The following is a 10,789-nucleotide window of genomic DNA, read 5'->3' as shown; positions in this document are numbered from 1 at the left end:
TTCTAGATTTAGGAATTCCATGATGTCAGTCTAGTAGGTTGGAGTGGAAAGTTTAGACTAATGGGCTGCCTCGTGTAGTTCCTCCAGTCCCATCTCTGAGTTTGTGTCCCAAGGCCACTCAAAAATTGTTCAAAAGCCTGCAAGTAGACAAGTTCCAGATTGAGTGCATTCTGAAATGGTTGGCCTATCCTTGAGGAATTGAGGGGCGATATATGGTAACAATATATCTCACTTGAAAAAGTTGTGTTCCGTTGTTAGAGCATGAGTCCTGATTTGGGACTTTGATAACAACTTTGTGTTATGCTTATATGCATTAAGAATCATTTAGAAAAGTGTTGGTGGTAGGTCCATAGGACAAGAGTGGAAAACAGCGAGTTTCCATATTCTGTTTTAGTTTAATTTCTTTTTTCTCTTTGCAAGCTTCATGAAGAAGGAAAGAAGGATGAAATTGTTCACAGGAATAAGAGGGCAAAGAAACAAAGACAGAGTTAAAAAGTAATTGTACACTATAATTTGCTAACAAAGAATTTTGTAGGTTGCCAAACCTGTATAAATTATAGGCAGTTGGGAAAAGACCTCCAAGCAGAGGGAAATATAATCACTTCATCTATTTTTTTTCTCACTAACACTAACTCTATTGTATGACTGAAATGGACAAAAATACATTCCTTTCACAGATAGCTTTTGAAACCCACTGTTGTAAGGCCCTGGGAACTCTACAACAATCACCTGTGTGGTTGGAGCCCTCTAGTGGCCAGGTGGACTGCAGGCATGGCTTCCTGAACTCCATTCCTGGAATAATTTAATCTTCTCCCATTTCCATTGGGCAACAATGGGGCGATAGCAGAGCATTCTGGATACACTTTTATAGTGCAACCGTAAATTTGAATTCTGAAGCCTCCCTCCTCTGACAATTGCCAACCAGTATTTCCTTCTTTCAAAGTGTTACACTTTGACTAGAGCTACTAAAGACTAGTTATTAGATTACTGTAGAGAAGGAAGAGTTCTGTGTGAGGAGACAGCAGAACTGTATTCTAGCACAACTCTTCCACAGAGTAAGCCATGTGGGTGACTGGTGGCTGATTTTTCATATCAGTGTATTTCCCTGTAATTCAAAGAAAATTTTGAGATTCCGCAAAAGTTTTCAGGAATTATTTAGAAATTTCCTCCCCCACTACCACCAAATTTTTTGGGGTATACCACCAGAGTCTCCCAGTGGCTCTATTCCCATTCTCTGCTTGTTTCTTTTCAGGCTCTTTTACTAGCTCCCTCCTATAATGGACCTTTAAAACTTGGACCACCTTGGGACTATCTCAGGCCTCCTCTCTTCTGACTTTGCACAATCTTAAGGAATCTCAAGTATTAATATATCCATGGCTTCACGTATCACCTCCATACCAATAAGCATTAACTAAACTAATCAAAAATTGTACCCAGATGTGTTTTTTGAGTTCCAGACCTGCCTACTCAGCCCCTCTTTTTAGATGTCTCACAAGATATTCGAGCTCAGTATGTGAACAAAAGTGTACTTGACTCAAAACCTGCTTCCTCTCCAGTGTTTCCAATCAAAGCAAGTGGCACAACCTGCAAACATGGCCATTCCTTTTGAATTTTCCTCTCTTCTTGGAACACATTAATCACTAAGTCAATAAATTCCATATCTTAAATCTCTTTCAAATCCATTCTCCCTTTCTCTATTTTAACCATCATGACTCGCCTAGTCCAAGCCATACAAACTAATGCAATCACTTTCTAACAAAATTCCTACATCCATTCCCTCAAATCCATCGTCTTAAAATGCACGTCTGATCATATCATTTCTCTGCTTGAAACTTTTTGACAGCTTTTATGATAAATTTACAAATTCTTATTGTGGCTTCAATGCCCTGCATAAGTTGGCCTCTGCTTATCTCTCCAGTCTCTCTTCTCACTCTTCCCAGTCATGCTCCTTCATCCAAATATAACAATCTTTCACATTCCTTCCTGCTTTGGGACCTTCACTCAGATATTTCTGCCTGACATACTCTCTGCCTGCACTTAGCTAGCTAATTGTTAATACTAATCTAGCATTTTAAAATGCGGGGGGAGGGGTGTTAAAATATTATGTGTGTGTGTGTCCTTTAGCTAAGCCATAATTAAAAGGAAAGAAATTACGCGAAGGCTGGTGCACAGAGAGGAAGCCGTCTTCCCTCACCAATAACTGCTATGTTTACACAGATGGGGTGCTCTGAAAGGTCTTGCTTTGAGTCAATAAGGAAACTAAAATTAAACAAAGACATTTGATTAGCTGATTAATCAAGTTGAAGCCAGTTCCCCTAAAGAGGGAACCTATTTAATTCTTGCTCTACCTGCCATGTGGCAAGCTTCAATTTTCTGTAATTTCCTTTCATCCAACCTAAAGAGATAATAACTCTGCTGAGGTCAAATTGTTTTTACTAACTATGTTGTCTTAAACACCTTAATTGTTACTTTAACCTCTGGGTTTGAAAAAAAATTTCTTAGGTGCTTGGAATCATAAATGACTGGGAGCGGGGGTAGGAAATATGTCCGTTGTTCTTCACTTCCATTTTAAATGGTATTTCCACATTTGGTGCTCTTTCTTTGTTCTTTCAACTGTACAAATTACCTGTGGAAAAAATTGAGTGAGGAGAAGACATCTTAATATATTTCCTTTCCAGCAATATTTGGTATTTATAATTGGAAAACACAGTAGTCTGGTGAAGTTGGTTATCTCCATGTTTTTCATCTATCAGCCTCAGCCTAAACATCAGTTTCTCATGGAAGGCTTCCCCAGTACCTTTAGACTAGGCCAAGTGTTATTATTATGGCCACAGAAAATGTTGTACGTCCTCTACTAATCACCATTGTTAATTCCTGTCTCTCAGATTAGCTTGACATTCTGTCTACCTTGTTTATTACTCTGGACATAGTTAAGCATTCAGGAAATATTTACTGAGTGAAAAAAATACAATGTTTCCTCATATGGACAGTTTCCTATGGTTTCCTGACAAGACCATGCAGTAAGAGAGGAAAATCATTGTAAAAATGCAGTGTTTCTCACAGACCCCAAGGACAGGAAGGCTGGTTGAGTCCGAGAAAAGACTGGAAATGCACCAGAAACACCACCAGAAATCATAGCAAGCCCTCTCTTAGACTCTTTCTCTTCGTTTCTGATTTTGCTTCTCCATACGCCTACTCCATTCATATTTCTCTGTGGATATATTCCTCTGCTTCTCCAAGCATAAGGTACAGGATGTTATAGCTTTGGAGTTTACGTGCTTTCGGTTCAAAAGACTGGTAGAGTCTAATACTCTTTATCCCAATTCCAAACTCTAAGGATAGAGAGTGTGTATTTCTAGAATGGTTCAAGACGAACGACATTCCTATTCCAGTCAGCTATGGCTGAAAACATTTATTCTTGTAGAATAAACGTAATTTCAGGCATCCACGTATGTATGTGTGGGTTGTAAGAGAGGCATCAAACATGGCAAATACCCCAAAAGCTGTCTACTACACTGTTTGTATCTTTGAATGCTCTGGAAAATCATATCATAAATAACAATATCAGTATAAATTAAAAAGTGTGAAATGTCATTGACTCCTCTGCAGATGCTAATGAACCTTAAGAGAACATCTAGATTTTATAGCGACATATTGACAAACGTTTCTTTTCTGTTGAATAAGGAATATGTTCCTTATTACTTGCTATTACTCTTTTATTCAAAATATCTCTAATTTTTTATAGTTTTCTCTCAACTCATTATGTGGCTTGTAATGTCTTAATGGTATTATACACTAGTATTATCCAGCTACACAATACCTACAAAATATTATTAACCCCTTCAAGCCATGCAGAACTAATTTATGTTCATCAATCTAATTTCTCAATGTGCCTTCCAGTGGTCAGAATATAGGCAATTTATGGAGGAAGACTTTCCAAGCATTTATACAACTGATTTTAAGATTTTGGCTCTAATTCCCGTCATCCATGAAGTGATAGAATTGATCTTCCGCTACTTTGTCCAACTCTGCCTGAGTGTAGGATTTGTATATATCTTCTCCTCACTACTTCTCTTCAAATTATCCAGAAGAAATAATTTCTTGAAAGTTCTTAAATAATATAATTGAAAATACTGAATTTCACTTATGTTTTTCATTCTACCTATATCTTCATTCAGATACGTGGAAGGTATGTGCACGTGGGTATTCTAGTCACTGTTAACGTGCACTTATCAGACTTTGCTTGAAAGAAATGAAGTTCTTCGTTTAATGCATCTCTTTTCTGGGTACAAAGACAGTTGTACTTGCTAAAGTCATGTAAACATGAAATCATTTTGGCGCAAATTTTCCAAGAAATTGTTTATTTTCAATCCATAATAAATTTTAGAATTAATGACCTGAATAAATTTAGAACCAGAATTTTTCAATGTCTTTGGACAATGACTAGAATGTAATTCGTATAAAGCCATATCAGTATCTCATTAATTCATACCAATAAAACTGACAAAATACAGTATATTTACTTATAAGAAAGTTTGAAATTTCCAGAAAGCCTTCAAAATAAAAATGCAGAGGAGTTTAAATTTTTTAATTTAAAATTAAATTAAATTTTGATTTAAAATTTTTGAAATTTTACTCTTTAAAATTTTAATAATTTTAAATCCATGCGTAATTTATTCTAAATTCAGTTTTGAACAATTTATCTTAAATACTGGAGATATTTTCAGATTTGGAGCTTAACTCTCTGTCATAGTTAAAGACTGTTAGAAAATAGAATATAAAAGTTATTATAGTTATTTTTTTAATTAATTCTCTGGATTCTAGGCTGAAATGTATTTAGTAGTTTAGGTCTTACAAATGACATGATGTACCTTAATCATAATATCAATATAATCCTTTACAATTGTTAACCCAAAAGTCACACTCAAGACTCTGAAGAGCCAGATATGGTCAGAGAACTTTGGGTTATTCATTGCTAAACTGATGCATCTACAAAATCACTTAATAGCTTAACATTGTGGATCATGCTATGTAAAATTGTGACGTTCTGGGCCAAGTTATGATCGCTACACAAAATTGAATTGCAAAAACAATTTTTTTAATCCAATACGAAGATATGGACTATCAAGGTTTTTAGATAAAACTTTGTCATTTTTATGTTTTTTGTTTTGTTTTTTGTTTTGGTGTGTGTGTATGAATGAATGAAAATGGAACAGGTTGGTTATACTACTACTGTCAATAATTCTAAACATTTATGTATTATCATGTTGTATATAAACCACAATCCTATAAAGTAGATGATCATCTCTAACAGAAAAAACCTGAGAGGTAATTTGTGATTACATAATTTGTTGGGGTCACACAGCTAACAGGATGCAGAACCAGGATTTGAATGAAGTTACTTGGTTCCTAAGAGTGTGTGCTGGTCATATCCTAAGGTTCTGTATCCTCAGAAGAGGAGAGGACTGAGGTTTGCAAGTTCCTTCATTGGTACTTTCCTGCACCCAGCTGGCATTAAATCAAACCAGCCCTGATTCCTGCTCAACCTCTAAACATTCTGGCTATGTGGACCAATAAGTTCTATTTGTACCCCTGAGGATCTAGACAGACTTTCCAAGGAGGTATATAGTGATGGATGGATAGATCCCCCAATTCTATGTTTATTCTTCCTTAAAACTGATGTCTGAGAACTCACCTGTGTTCACAACATCAGCCAGGTTCTCTTATTCCCAGGTCCCCTTACAGAATCATTATTTTCCTTGTGTACCAAAGAAAAGTGTAATTCTCATCCATCTTGAATCACATTGTGGTGCACTATACTGGGGTGTAAAAATTCTCAGTGTGGGAAATAAGGAACATTGTGAAATTTGTATCTGACAAACCTTCTTTAATGATGCACCACAAACTATGTGTGTGTGTGTGTGTGTGTGTGTGTGTGTGTGTGTGTGTACACATATCTTTGTTTTAATTATATTTCTGCTAAGGGCAGAGCCAGTGCTTAAAACTTGACATTATTTGAGAGCCTTTATTGAAATATTATGAATTCAGGATATGTGTAAAGTTCTATACTAGGATCACAATAATGTTAACTTTTGTTTAAAGACTTCCCTCTTCAATTTCACAATAGACTTGTGGAAGGAGAGCAAATATCAATAATACTCAACAAACTATCAGAAAGAGGAAATAAACAATCCCAATTAAAATTGCATAAATAAATAAATAAATAAATAAATAAATAAATAAAATACTTAGGAATAAATTTAACCAAGGAAGTAAAAGACCTGTACTCAGAAAATTAAAGAGAGAAATTAAAGAAGATAAAAATAAATCCAAATATAGTTTAAAATGTCCATACTACCTAAAGAAAGCTATAGATTTGATGTAATCCCTATCAAAATACCGATGGCATTTTTCACAGAACTAGAACAAGAAATCCTAAAATTTATGTGGAACCATAAAAGACCCCAAATAGCCATGGCATTCCTGAGAAAGAAGAACAGAACTGTATCAAATTACACTACAAGGCTATAGTAATCAAAACAGCATGATATTGGCATAAAAACAGACATAGATCAATGGACTGGAATAGAAATAAATCCATGCCTATATGGTCATTTAATCTATAACAAAGGAGGCAAAGATTTACATTTGGGTAAAGATAGTCTTTTTAATAAATTGTGCTGGGAAAACTGGACAGATACATGCAAAAAAAAAAAAAAATGAAACTGGATCACCTTCTTATTCCACATATAAAAAAAAACTCAAAATGCATAAAAGACTTAAATGTAAGACCCAAAACCATAAAATTCCTAGAAGAAAATAGAGGAAGTAAACACTCAAACATTACCTTTAATATTTTTATCTCCGCAGGCAAGGAAACAAAACAAAAAATAAACAAAAATGTTTTTTGACAGCGAAGGAAAAACTCAACAAAACAAGAAGATATTTGCTAATGATATATCTAGTAAGGGGTTAATATCCAAAATTTATTTTAAAAACTCATACAATACCAAAAAAACAGACAATCCAATTAAAAAATGGGCAAAGGACCTGAATAGGTATTTCTCCAAAGAGGACATATAGACATATGAAAAGATGCTCAATGTCACTAATCATCAGAGAAATGCAAATAAAACCACAATCAGATACCACCTCACTCCTGCCAGAATGGCCATCATCAATAAATCAACAAACAACAAGTGTTGGTGAGGCTGTGGAGAAAAGGGAAGCTTTGTGTACTCTTGGTGGGATTGCAGATTGGTGCAGCCACTATGGAAAACAGTATGGAGGTTCCTCAAAAAATTAAAAACAGACTACCTTGTGACTGAGCAAGTTCACTCCTGGGTATTTACCCAAAGAAATCCAAAACACTAATTCAAAAAATATATATATATGCATCCCTACGATTGTTGCAGCGCTATTCACAAAAGCCAAGATATGGAAACAATCAAAATGTCCATCAGTAGATGATTGGATATAGAAAAATTGTGGTACATTTATACAATGGAGTATTACTCTGCCATAAAAAAGAATGAAATCTTACCATTTGCAACAACATGGATGAACCTAGAGGATATTATGCTGAGTGAAATAAGTCAGACTGAGAAAGACAAATACCATATAATCTCACTTACATGTGGAATCTAAAGAACAGAATTAATGAACAAACAAAACAGATAAATTTATAGATATAGAGAACAAACTGATGGCCGCTAGACAGGAGGGGTGTTGGGGGGATGGGTGAGAAAGGTGAAGGGATTAGGAAGTAAAAATTGGTGGTGACAAAATAATTATTTTTTATTAGTTTCAGGTATACAAAACAGCATAATGATTAGACATTTACACCCCTCACTAAGTGATAACCCCACCAAGTCTACTACCCCTCTGACATCGTCCATAGCTATTATAATACCATTGACTATGTTCCCTATGCTGTACTTTACTAATATGCTGTTTTGTATACCTGAAACTAATAAAAAATAAAAGAAATACTCAAGGATTCAGTGCTTGATCTCATCCAGGCAGCAAACTCATGGTAAGGCTCTTTACCTTTTTCTTTCTTCCTATCTGTCTATCTGTCTATCTATCTATCTATCTATCTATCTATCTGTCTGTCTGTCTGTCTGTCTGTCTGTCTGTCTGTCTATCTATCATCTATCTACATGTTTATCTACACATCTTTCTATCTACCTATGTATCAACACATCAATCTATCATCTATCTATCTATCTATCTATTTATCTATCTTATGGTTAGAATAATTAACATTCATAAAAAGTATGCTGGGAAATTCCATATTACTGCAAAACATACCCTCTTCATTTTTCCCATTTCCAATTAAAGGAAAGAGCTTGGTGAATACTTTCATTCATCTCAAGTCTCAGTTGCATATTTTGCATGATTTTAAAGAGGAAATAGAAAGTTTCATAATTACTTCTTATAGATCAACATTACATTTTAAATAAAGATATATATTATAATTAGTTAACATTTCATTGATTTTTTCCCAAAATTTCTCTATTTATCAACTTTTGATCTGCTTATTTATCTCTACTGTATATTAGAATTGGCACACCTTAATAAGAATACATTATGGATTCTACTACAAATAATGCTCTTAACAAAAAATAATAATAAGACCCTCACTTTTTAGTGGCCCAATGCCTTTTCTTCTTTTTGTTATTAATTTCCACTTACCCCTGCCTACTTTTGGCAATAAATCATATTCATCCCTATATTCATTAAATAACTGAAAGAGGGGACTCTCAATAGATCTATAAGGAGATGTATTTCCAATAACTTTTTCTTTTTTATATTTCATATTTATTTATATAGCTCAGTTTTTGTGATCAATTTTATAGAATTATTTTATAATAGCAATATTTACAATGAGAATTAAATTTGGGGGCAATTATTTTAAATTACAATGAAATATTGTGTACATCAAATAAAAATGTACAAGAGGATTCATAGTTTTTCAAAATTCTTTTAGAAGATATGCCAAAAAAATATATTTTAAAATCCACAGTTCTAGTCCATGTGTGTAATGATTCAGAGTAATTAAATAAATAAATACTAAAATGTTTAATATGTAGCTTCAGTATCCCTAGATAATATTGCTAGTACTATTACTAGTAAAATATATGTTTTGAGTTGGTATTGTTTCTCTAAAAATAGAGATGTACTTGAATAAAGCAATTTGTATTTTCAATTTTCTGGTGACCAATGCCTCCATGTATTTACATATGTGACAAATGCCCAAGACGGTCAACTGTTCAAAAATAAGGAAAATCTTACATAATTGTATAAGCATGCTACTCTAGAACTTGGCCTCTAATTGCATAGCGAGGCTTCTTTCTAAAAGAAATATACCCACTGGGTCTTTCCTGGACAATTCATCATATATTATTATGCAAAGTAAAAGCTGGCAATAAGAAAGCTTGGTTTAAAAAAAAATGGAAGGAAAAATACAGAATTGGATTAGTGTCAACTTTTTTTATTTAACTTGTATTCCGTTATTTCCAAGTTTCTGTTTGGAAAATATGAAATGCCAACATTTTATATAATGATGTCATTGCTATAAAAATCATCTTTAAAATTTTTCCTTTGACTTTTAGGTTACTTAGTTCTGCAATAAGCTGAATCGGGGTACTTGAATCAGATCCCAGACAAAAAGAAAGCAAATTGTCCACCATCTTAAACAAAAATTGAATGTTTTGGTTTGTTTTGTTTTTAGTGCCACATTTGAAACTAGAACTAGTGTGTCTAAATAAGGTCAGTTTTTGAAAAGTGCATTTTCTCCTAAGATCAGCCTTCACAGCAAACATAACATTATAAAATTTCATAAACATTGAAGTCAAAGAGTCAATCGATCTTGGCTGAGTAGGTTGGTTTTTAGGGAGTTTCTACTAATATGGTTTTGAAAATAGCTGAGTTGTCTTAACTGTCACAGAACCATCTAAAGAAAAACTTTATCAGGAGCCAATAGAAAAGGCTAAAGTACAAATATTTGTAACTTTCTATTGTGTAGTATGCATCATTTTGTAAGATTAAGAAGTGCTGAAAGAGATGTTTTCTATTGTCTGAATTCATATTAACGTAGGCAGTAAATTCATATTAATCTCACCTAATTATGATAAGGGGAAAGAAGTAAAAAGGGAGCGAGAATAAAACCTAAGAAAAGTGTCCCCCGTTCTGAGAATGGAGGATAGAAAAAGACCAGAGACATCTCTTGGAATCTATTTCTTTCCTGCTTCAAGGTTTTATGTAAGAATAAATAGCTCCTCACACTGTGCTTGTGTCTGAAAGCCAGGAAATAACTGAAACTCAAGAATTAGGAGAGAGCAAAGGGGGATTGAAATCTCAGGGTCATGCAAACTAAAGAGATACAATAAGGGAGATGTTTGCAATGAACTGGGATCACAGGGTACAGACATTTTTTCCAGTTTAGAGGAAACCAAGGGAGGTTCCCCAAAGAAGATGCGATGTACTGATTGCATTCTGAAGGCTAAGTAGAATTGGGTTATTAAAAGTGTGGAGGAGGGGGGGAGCAGGGAACTGGGGGTTACAAAAGAAGCAAACAGCCTACACAAAGGCCCAGAGGAAGTACTGCAGTAGCAGACTGTGCTTTGGAACAATGAGTCACCTCTGAGGGGTTTTAAGTAAAAGAGTAATATATAAGGTGCAAATTTACCTTTCAACACATACCTCTGGATGCAATGCATGCAGAATAGGGGAAGCAAGACAGACTGGAGCAGAAAGATGTTAGGAGAGTGTTGAATTAATTCCT

The sequence above is a fragment of the Rhinolophus sinicus genome, linkage group LG12, assembly GCF_036562045.2.
Source record: "Rhinolophus sinicus isolate RSC01 linkage group LG12, ASM3656204v1, whole genome shotgun sequence".
In the NCBI taxonomy this organism is placed as follows: domain Eukaryota; kingdom Metazoa; phylum Chordata; class Mammalia; order Chiroptera; family Rhinolophidae; genus Rhinolophus; species Rhinolophus sinicus.
Note: the sequence above shows the minus strand (reverse complement) of the source record.